Here is a 9384-nt window from a genome sequence, read left to right on the forward strand (position 1 = left end):
GAAACGATAAAAAACAGCAATTAAAGAGGAAAAGTTATCAAAGAAAAAAAGTCGCCAATCCTTTGACAACTGAATAAAACCATAACTTGTTATATAGCAATCTGTACATTTTCTATCTATATATTTTTTGAAAAATAGACTCAATAATATATCGTTAACATTTTTCTATTGTAATGCCTGAAGAATTACATTATTAGTTTAACTAATTCTATTAGATGGATTTAACTTAATTCTTTTCAATAATACCCCTTTATTGAAACTTTAAAATAATTTTATGTAAAAAATTGCTATGATAAAAACGCATTATAAGTTAATACTCTTTTTTCTTTATAATGATAAAAATTGTACATTCACGGTGGGTCAGAGATGTTGGATATTCCTAGTCCTTGCAGGTGGAGGCTCCCACCTGTTACAGATGTTGTCCCTTATGATTTCTTCTGCTATGTTTGTTCTCTGTTCCTCAGGCCAAGAGACCACCCTCCTTGATGTGGGGATACACTTATCTGAGCATAATACAAAAATACAGTACCAAGCCCCACCATTACCTGAACATCAGCAAAATAGCATCCAGGTGCCACTTTTCCCCCTTCATTTACTTTTGTTAACAAGCATGCCATGTTTACTCCATGACAATGTTCTCAACATTTTTTAAATTAACTGCACCACCATCCCAACATTTCTGCAGTTTAAATTTTATTATCTCTCATTTACCTCCAGGGAACTATGGCTGAGAAGTTACTTTTCCCAAGGTCACCTGGCTAGCAAATGGTAGTGTCAAGAAGTCAGCACCAACTACCTTCCTTTCCATGTTCCTCTGTTGGTGGAAAGAGTGAACTCTGTTGTGTAAAAGTGACACAAACATGCACACGAAGGTTGTGTGTGTTTCCAGAAGACAGTAATTGCTTTTTAACAAACGAGACCCCCTTCATGCTCATTTCTTGGAAGAGACAATAACCAGCACAGCAGTGATGGAATTGAGGGGCCCAGGGCTGTGGCTTTTACAGCTTTGCTTCATTTAATGGAAATATATCTTTTCGGTTGCACAATCCAAACTTATTAGGACATAACCTTTCAACCCTGAGAGGAAAAGGTCAATCTTAGCTGGAGAACAAAGGAAGTTTCTGAATTTGCGAATCTTGCGTTGCTTCAAATTCTCCATTTTTTTCTCATCTCAGTGATGTCGAAAATTCAGCCACGTTTGTAGGAATCCAATTACTCCTGCAGATTACACAAAGATTATCAAAGTTGTAAACAGCAGAATATTTGCAGAGATCGATGGAGCACAACAAAGCTCATATTTAACAAGAGGAATAAAAATAAGAGTTGGTGAAAGAGGAGTGTAATGTCACATCATCGTGCTGAAGGTTGAGACATAATTGAAATCAGTGTTAGAGCACAGGGTATCCTCCAGCCTTCGTGCACTTTGAGAGCGCACTTCTAATTTCATATCTGAGCAATTCATTTGCCTTAAGCAGCAGCACCATTAGGAGGGAGCTTTTATTATGTTGCCTCAACATGAGGTTTGAATTCAGTTAGATTGTGGCAAATTAGGTCGTCTTTCAACAAACAAGATCATGATAGATTGTGCTCAAGTCCACTGCATTCTCATATTCTCAAATACTTAAGAGCAGCAGCCAGAGGCAGGAATCTACCATGCTTACAGACAGACCTGGGCTTTGAGGATGGAAAGGTATAAGTTCAACCACATCCCAGTCAGGAAGATCCAAGAAACCCATTTCACATCAGGTCTAGACTACTTCATCTGTAAAATGCAGCTGTTTAGGGAATGAATGGGACATCCTGTGAAGAGCTCCTAGTAAGCATTCTGCATTAGTTGGCACTTGGGCCAATCCAATTATCACACTCCTCATGCATGGCACCTTTCATTGATAAGAAATGAGAGAGTTGAGATTTGACCCAGGCAGCCTAGCTCTTGATTCTATCTTCAATGTTCTACAAATAAATAAATAAATAAATAAGAACTTCAGGAGTGCCATTTGTGTTCTTTGTTGCTCAACCTAGGCATAAGATATAGTCCAATGTAGGCAACAAATAAATACCTGGCTAAGCTACCTAGAAGAGCATTGTGAATGGACAAATATCAACATTGGAAAGATTGATACCGGCATCCTGGAAAATGACCCAGAATCCTGAAGTCAGTCCTGTATGTAGAAATCAGGAGATGGGTTCTACATTTAGTCCTGGCATTAACTGGCTTTGCACTCACGCATTCACTTATTCTTTCACACAACACATGTTCCTTTAGCACCTCCCACTGATCCAGGCTCCAGGGATACAGTAGTATGCAGGACAGAATCCATTTGAAAAGAAAAGAAAAGCAATGTTCTCCCGATTACAAGGATGATGAGGGTTATGAGCAAGCAAATATATGATAGAAAGAGAGTATAAGCACATGAATCTCCCTGGGCTCAGGGTTTAGCAGAGGCCTCCCCGAGGGAGGGACTTTCAGAGCAAACCTAAAAGGAGAACAGGAGATGGTCACAAGAACCACTGAGAGGTTCGGATGGAAGGAGCCCCATGCCAGGTTTGCATAGTTACATTTTTCTACTAATTGTGATTAGTGGGAAGCCTTAAAGAAGGATGGTAGGTATATTTATTCTGTGCACAACTGAGGAAACAGTAACATTTACCATCAACTGCATATACAGGCAGCTTATAGTAAACCACGGTAGTTAAGGCTCCACGGTTAAGCAGACTTGTGTTTCAATTCCACTCTCCGTAGAATGCTGAAAGGTTTTCTTTTTTGAGCACTTTTGTGATGATTACAATCTAGGGGGTGAGCTAGAGCTCTGTGGTTGCTTCTAGTTTGGTAACTTCAAATATCTGACTTCTCTAACCAACGGCATAACGAAAGCCACCAAGTCCTGTCTTAGGTCCAAAGATCAGGATTTTATTCGTGCCTGTGGTTTTGAGATCCCTTTGTGGTTTGAGATATTTTATCCAAATTTTCTGTAATTCTAAGTAACATCTAGGCCCTAAAGTGTTGTTTGTAAAGCAGTCCTCCATCCTGAGGCAAAATGGTACCTAAGCAGCAGGACCATCTTTCGTAATTCCCTAATGGCTTCATTTTCTGTAATCCACACTACATCACAATGGATTCTGGAACGTAGATTCATCACACACACACATGTGCATCAGAGTGTGCATTTGTGGGTGATCAAACATTACAGTGAATGCTGCTACTGCCTACCATCCAACAGAAAGGCAGGGATCCTCAATACCAGAAGCAGCACACTGAGCCTTGGTGACAGTGTGTGACCAGTGTCAAGCTGTTTGGTGAAGATTGTGAGCTCTGGCTGAGAGAGGATGTGTCCTAAAGTATCCCATAAATCACATTTCAGGCACAATAGATTGACAGGAAGTTTTGTCAACTTCCTTGGAGTTCCATGGTCATGCTACACCAGACTCCAGCTTTTAGGAAATAGGACCACAGAAGATGAAACTTGGATCTATGGTTATGACCCCAAGACCAAGGTTCAGGGCCCTCAGTGGAAATCACCGAGTTTTCCTACAAAAAGTGAGTCAGTCAATATACAACATCAAGATATTTTTTTGACCTTGATAGAATTGTGTAAGCTGAGTTTGTACTCAGGAACACCATAGTAAACTTTGAATATTATAAGGGCTTATTGGAGTGTTTAAGTAACCCAAAGTGTAAATAATTTAAAGAGTAAAATAAAAGACAGATCATAGAAAACAGGGAGATAGATCTTTAGCAAATGGGAAGAGGATTTAGATACAGAGGAAGGAGGAGGGAGAAGAGAAGTAAAACAATGTGATATTAGATATCACATCTTTATCATATATGTGTTCTCCATGATGAATGTATTCATTATGTACAGCAAACATGTACTAATAAAAACAAATCCAAAACTAACACAAGCAAGACGGCCACATTATATATCTTAATATTGAAACCAATTATTTTATACACTCTCAAAGTTTCACTGTAAAGAAGAATGGCTTTCTTTAAAAAAAGAGATACAGTGTCCATAGAAAATGGTCTGAGAAATGGGCCAACGGCTTCATCCTCCATTGTGACAATGCTTTCTGTCACACATCTCTTCTGGTAGGACAATCTTTGTCAAATAAAAACATTAAGGTGTGTCCTCATCCACATTATTCACTGGATTTGCACCTTGAGACTTCTGATTCTCCCCAAAGTAAAACATGACCATCAAAGGTAAACATTTTAAATCAATCCAAAGCAAGTAGGTGGTCACAACAGCTAGTAGGCTCTCATGCAAGAACACTTTCAGATCTGCTTCAGAAAGGACCAAGAATGATGGGATAAGCGTGTTTGAAGTAGGGGTAGTATTTTGAGGGGGATTAATGGCAATGTGTCTTTTACTGGAATAAACTTTTTAAATGTAAACATTCTCTTCAGTGTCTGTGCATCTGTCTGTGGGCTCATTATAAAGTTAACAGTTAGGAAACCAGTTGAACTTTTTAGACACTTTGTATGTGAAGATCCAATCATATTTTAGAAACAGGTTGGAAGAAGCTTAGATAGTAGGACCAGATGTGGAGTCACTTACTTGGCTTTCAAACAAGTCAAAGAAATCCAGACGGCCGTGAGTCCAAGCTACAGGTTTTTCAGTCACCTTCAAAATTCCACAGGGGCCATTCATCTGCGTTTGGAACATAGACACCTTCATCTCTGGTTCAGAGAGTGGTGCTCTTGGGGCTAGTGATATTTAAAGCTCTGGGCCATCAACGCACTCACAAAAGTTCCTGGTCAGGAGCTGAAGGAAGTAAGGTGAAGACACTAAGGTCGAATGCTGCAAACAAGTGGGCTAAGGCTCAGGATTGTGATCCATTCTTTACAGAACAAAAGGGCTTAAATCAAGACCTGTGAGATAAGACAGTAAACTAGATGAATGCAGGAATGTAGCAGAAGCCATTTGGATACCCAAGTTCCACTACATCTTTGTAAATATCAGTTCTATGTGTACATAAAAATGAAACATAAGCCACAAGCTGAGAGAACATATCTGACCCACAAATAAGCAAGAAAAAAATCCACGTAGAGAATATGCAATGAGCTCCTGCAAAGAAATAAGAAAAAGAAAAAAATAAACTTCACTAGGAAAGGGCAGCAATGAATGAAAAGGAGTGAAAATATGAACGCCATACAAACATAGTAACACATTTTAACATTTTTATTCAGCAGAAGTATTAATTGAGATACCATTCTATCTCACCAAACTGGCAGTATTGACGAGGGAGTCGAAGGACATGGAATAACATGCACTCTTACTTATAATCAATGGGCAGGTAAATTGCTAGATCCACTTAGGAAACAATCTCTCTGTACATGATAAGGTTAAACTTGCTTATTGTCAATGGTTCATTAATTCCAATCCTCAATATACAGGTATACATTCCAGAAAAATTCTTGCACATGTACCTGTGAGACATAGTCAATAACTTTTATAACATCAGAATCTGTAATAATAAAAAATAGAATGATCCCAAAATTCCATCTTTAAAGACATATATATTCACACACGTATGTATGTGTGCATATGTATTTATATGTATATATCATATATTTGTGTAGTAGAATGCTACAGCAATGAGAATGAACTACAAAGCAGCAAGCATGGAATTCAAATTATAATTTTTACAGTATACAATCCCAAGCTTTTTAGTATATTCAGAGCTAACCCATTTAATTATTTGTGCCTATAACCATCACCTTTATCAAACTTTAGAATATTTTCATCACCCTGAAAAGAAATAACATAACCATCAGGTCATTTCTCAGTCCTCCTTCTCTCCGTAACTCCTGGAAACCATAATATATTTTCAAATTCTATAGATTTGCCCATTGTGGACATTTCATATAGATGGAATTTATACAATATGTGGCCTTTTGTGTCTAAATTCTTTGTCTAAGTGCAATGTTTTCAAGCTTTATCCATGTGTTTCATGTATCAACACATCATCTCTTTTATGACATAATATTCCACTGCACTGCACTTATCCACCAGTTGGTGAACATTTGGGTTAGTTCCATTTTTTTAGTTATTATGAATAATGCTGCTATAAAAATCCAATCAATAAATCGGCATATAAATTCAACAAATATGTCTCAAAAGAAGTAAAAATGGACAAAAACGTTCATGAAAAATGTTTAGCATCTTTAGCCATTAGGGAAATGTGAATCAAAATCACACTGAGATTTCATCTCATTCCAGTCAGAATGGCTATCATCAAGAATCCAAAAACAGGGAGGGGAAGGGGAAAGGAAAGAAGGGAAAGGAAAAATTATGAGAAAAAAATGGAAACAAAGTCTATGTAAATAGGGAAGGGTGGAGGGGGTGAAGAGAGCACAGGTAATGGGGAAAAAATAAGAACTAAGATGCATCATGTACAGGTACAAGGACCCAATGATAAATGTAAATGTATACCTAAAATGTACCAATAAAAGAATTAAAGCAAAAAAAAAAAAAAGAATACAAACACAATAAACGCTGGCAAGGATATGGAGCAGAAGGAACTCCTCTACACTGCTGTGGGAATGTAGATTGGTAGTCATTATGGAAAGTGGTATGGAGATCCCTCAGAAAGCTAAAAATGGACCTACCATATGACCCAACTAAGAAGTCCTTCACATATACCTGCAGGAAGTAGTTGGCAAGTCATAGGGTTACCTCACACCCACCTTTATTGTGACACAATACCCAAGAGAGAGAATCAGCCCAGGTCCCTATCAAAGATAAACGGATAGGGCCAGGGATTTAGCTCAGTGGTTCCACCGCCTGCCTCCGAAGTGCAAGGTCCAGAGTTTGATCCCCAGCACCAAACAAACAAACAAACAAACAAAGGTAAATGGATAAAGAAAGTGGGAGTATTAATCCAGTGGAGAAATCTCTGTAAAGCAGAACAGAAATGTGTTATTTGCAGGAAAATGAATGGAACTAGAGAGCCTCATGTTAGACAAGAGTAGCCAGATTCAGAAAGACAAATATCATGTTTTCCCTAATATGTGGAATCTGAACAAGATGATGTGAAGCAGAAGGAGGGGTGTTATTAGGCAAGAGGAAAGGAATCTGGAAGAAGGAAGAGGTGTGAGGGGGAGTAAAGGGGGTCCATAAAAAGAATTACTAATTATATCATTAAGAGATCACGATATTGACAGGAATAGATTGAAGTGAGGCGTTTGCCACACTCTGTTAAGTGAAAAGGCAGGTTACAAACAGTATGTATATCATCGCCACTATTATTCTCAAAAATGCAGTAAAGCATACAGATATCAAAAAATCATCAAGAATGGTGTTCACTTAACTATTTTAAGCTGTCTCTAGGAGTGAGATCCTGAGCTGATTGCTTTTTAAGAGTATTTCTGACTCAAACTATTATAGTATAAAATATTTTTAAACAGAAAATTAAAAATTACTATATCTGTATGAGGTATAATTGTAATATTTTCCCAACATATATGTATTTCAGAACATGATGTTGTTATCTTAAATATATATGATTTTATCTATCAATTATACTCAATTTCATAAACAAGAAACAAAAGATCAGCAAACACATCCAAAAAATCCTCAATAAAACTAGTCATTAGGGAACTGCAAGTCAGAACCTTAATACTGTTTCACAGCCCCCAGGGTGATGGTTACAATCAAAACAATAAAAGTCAGACAATAACAACTGGGAAACTTGAATCCTTATACATTGATGGTGCATTTGTAAAGTGAGGAAGTCATTGGGGGAATCAGATTGGCAGTTCTCCTCGTGATTAAACCAAGAATTACTATATAACCCAGCAATTCTACTCCTAGGAGCATACCTAAGTGAATTGAAAACATACGTCAATTCCAATTATAATTTTAACCTCAAAAAGTAAGTTGTAAAAGAACACATTCCTTATGATTCTCTTTATATTTTCTAAACATGGCAAAATAATGTTCTGAAGCCCATACTTTTGTGGCAAATTGATAAAATAAGTCAAGGAATGAATGAATGGTACAAAATGTGGAAGAGCAAGTACTTCTGAAAAAGTAGATAGAAGGAAGTGATTGGTGAGGTTACAGAATAGCTTCCAAAGTTCTGTAATGTTTAGTATTTTATTTCTCAAGGTAAGCCATAGAAACATAGGTATTTGCTTAAGTATTATTTTACGGTGCACACATCCTATTCTCCTTTATTCTTTCTTATAGTAAAGAACTTATAAAATTTACCATTTTAAACATTATTTGAAGTGCACAGTTCAGTACTTCTAGGTATGTTCACGCTGCTGTGAAACAGATCTCCAGAACATTTGCATCTTGAAATACCGAAACTACTGCATGCCCACTGAGCAATGTATCTACCTTCCCTTTCCCCGCCCCCTTGTAACCTCCATTCTACTTTCTGTTTCTATGAATTTGTCTATTTACATATCTCATATAAGTGTAATCATACAGTATTTGTCTTTTTGTGACTTGTTTATTTTACTTAGCGTAATTCTTCAAGATTCATCTATGTTGTAGCTTGTGGCAGGATTTCCTTCCTTTTAAGCCTAAATAATATTCACTGTGTATATGCACATTTTGTTTATTTATTTACCTGTCAATACATGCCTAGTTTGCTCCCACTTCTTGGATGCTGCAAATAGTGCAGCTATGAACACAGCTGTACAAATATCTCTCAGAGACACTGCCTTCCATTTTTTTGGATACGTATGCAGAAGTGAGCTTGCTAGATCATATGGTAGATTGATTTTTCATCTATGAGGAACTTCCACACTGTTTTCCATAGAAATTGGACTATGTTATAATCTCACCAACAGCACACAAGCATATCACTTTTCTACATCTTTATCCACAATTGGTGCATTTTTGGAGTTTTTGTGGTTTTTTGGTAGCCGTCTCAATGGGTGTGAGGTGAAGCATCCTTGTGGCTTTGATTTGCATTTTTCTGATGATTAGTATTGTTTAGCATCCTTTAGTATGCTTGTTGACTCAAAAGTGTAAGACACTCACTATTTTATTAATCATAATAGTGAAAGAAATGAATGTAATGCAAATACTGTATGAGAATAGTTTAAATAAATAAAGGCTTACTCAGATAAGGAAGCACTCAAATGGATGATGTAGGTTTATAGTTATCGGGTCACAACATGTTTGCAACATACTGGTAAGTAGGAAAAGTAAGTTATAGGACAGTATGTGTAATGTGACCTTGTATATAATACCATTATATCCCAATATATTAATGGTGATTGTTCCTGAGTAGTGGGGATTTGAGGGCTGTGAGGATTCCCTGTATTTTCTGATGTTTCTTCAATAAGCTTCTATTTCTTGAGAGGGAAAATATTAAATTCATGCTCATATAAGCAAATAATACCAAATATTTACAGAGGAATTT

General features: G+C 37.0%; 1 long non-coding RNA gene across 1 annotated transcript; it reads right to left on the minus strand.

The window, feature by feature from the left end:
* Positions 1-428: 428 nt before the first annotated feature.
* On the minus strand, positions 429-6620 carry LOC110344234 (uncharacterized). The gene is made up of 3 exons (XR_002386678.2): positions 6491-6620; positions 4560-4766; positions 429-1218 (listed from the first exon to the last, which is right to left on the minus strand). It is a non-coding gene; the product is annotated as an uncharacterized LOC110344234 (long non-coding RNA).
* Positions 6621-9384: the final 2764 nt, after the last annotated feature.

Source organism: Heterocephalus glaber, unplaced genomic scaffold (assembly GCF_053883595.1).
Source record: "Heterocephalus glaber isolate CG9 unplaced genomic scaffold, H.glaber_assembly_v1.0 deba00000943, whole genome shotgun sequence".
Taxonomy (NCBI): Eukaryota; Metazoa; Chordata; class Mammalia; order Rodentia; family Bathyergidae; genus Heterocephalus; species Heterocephalus glaber.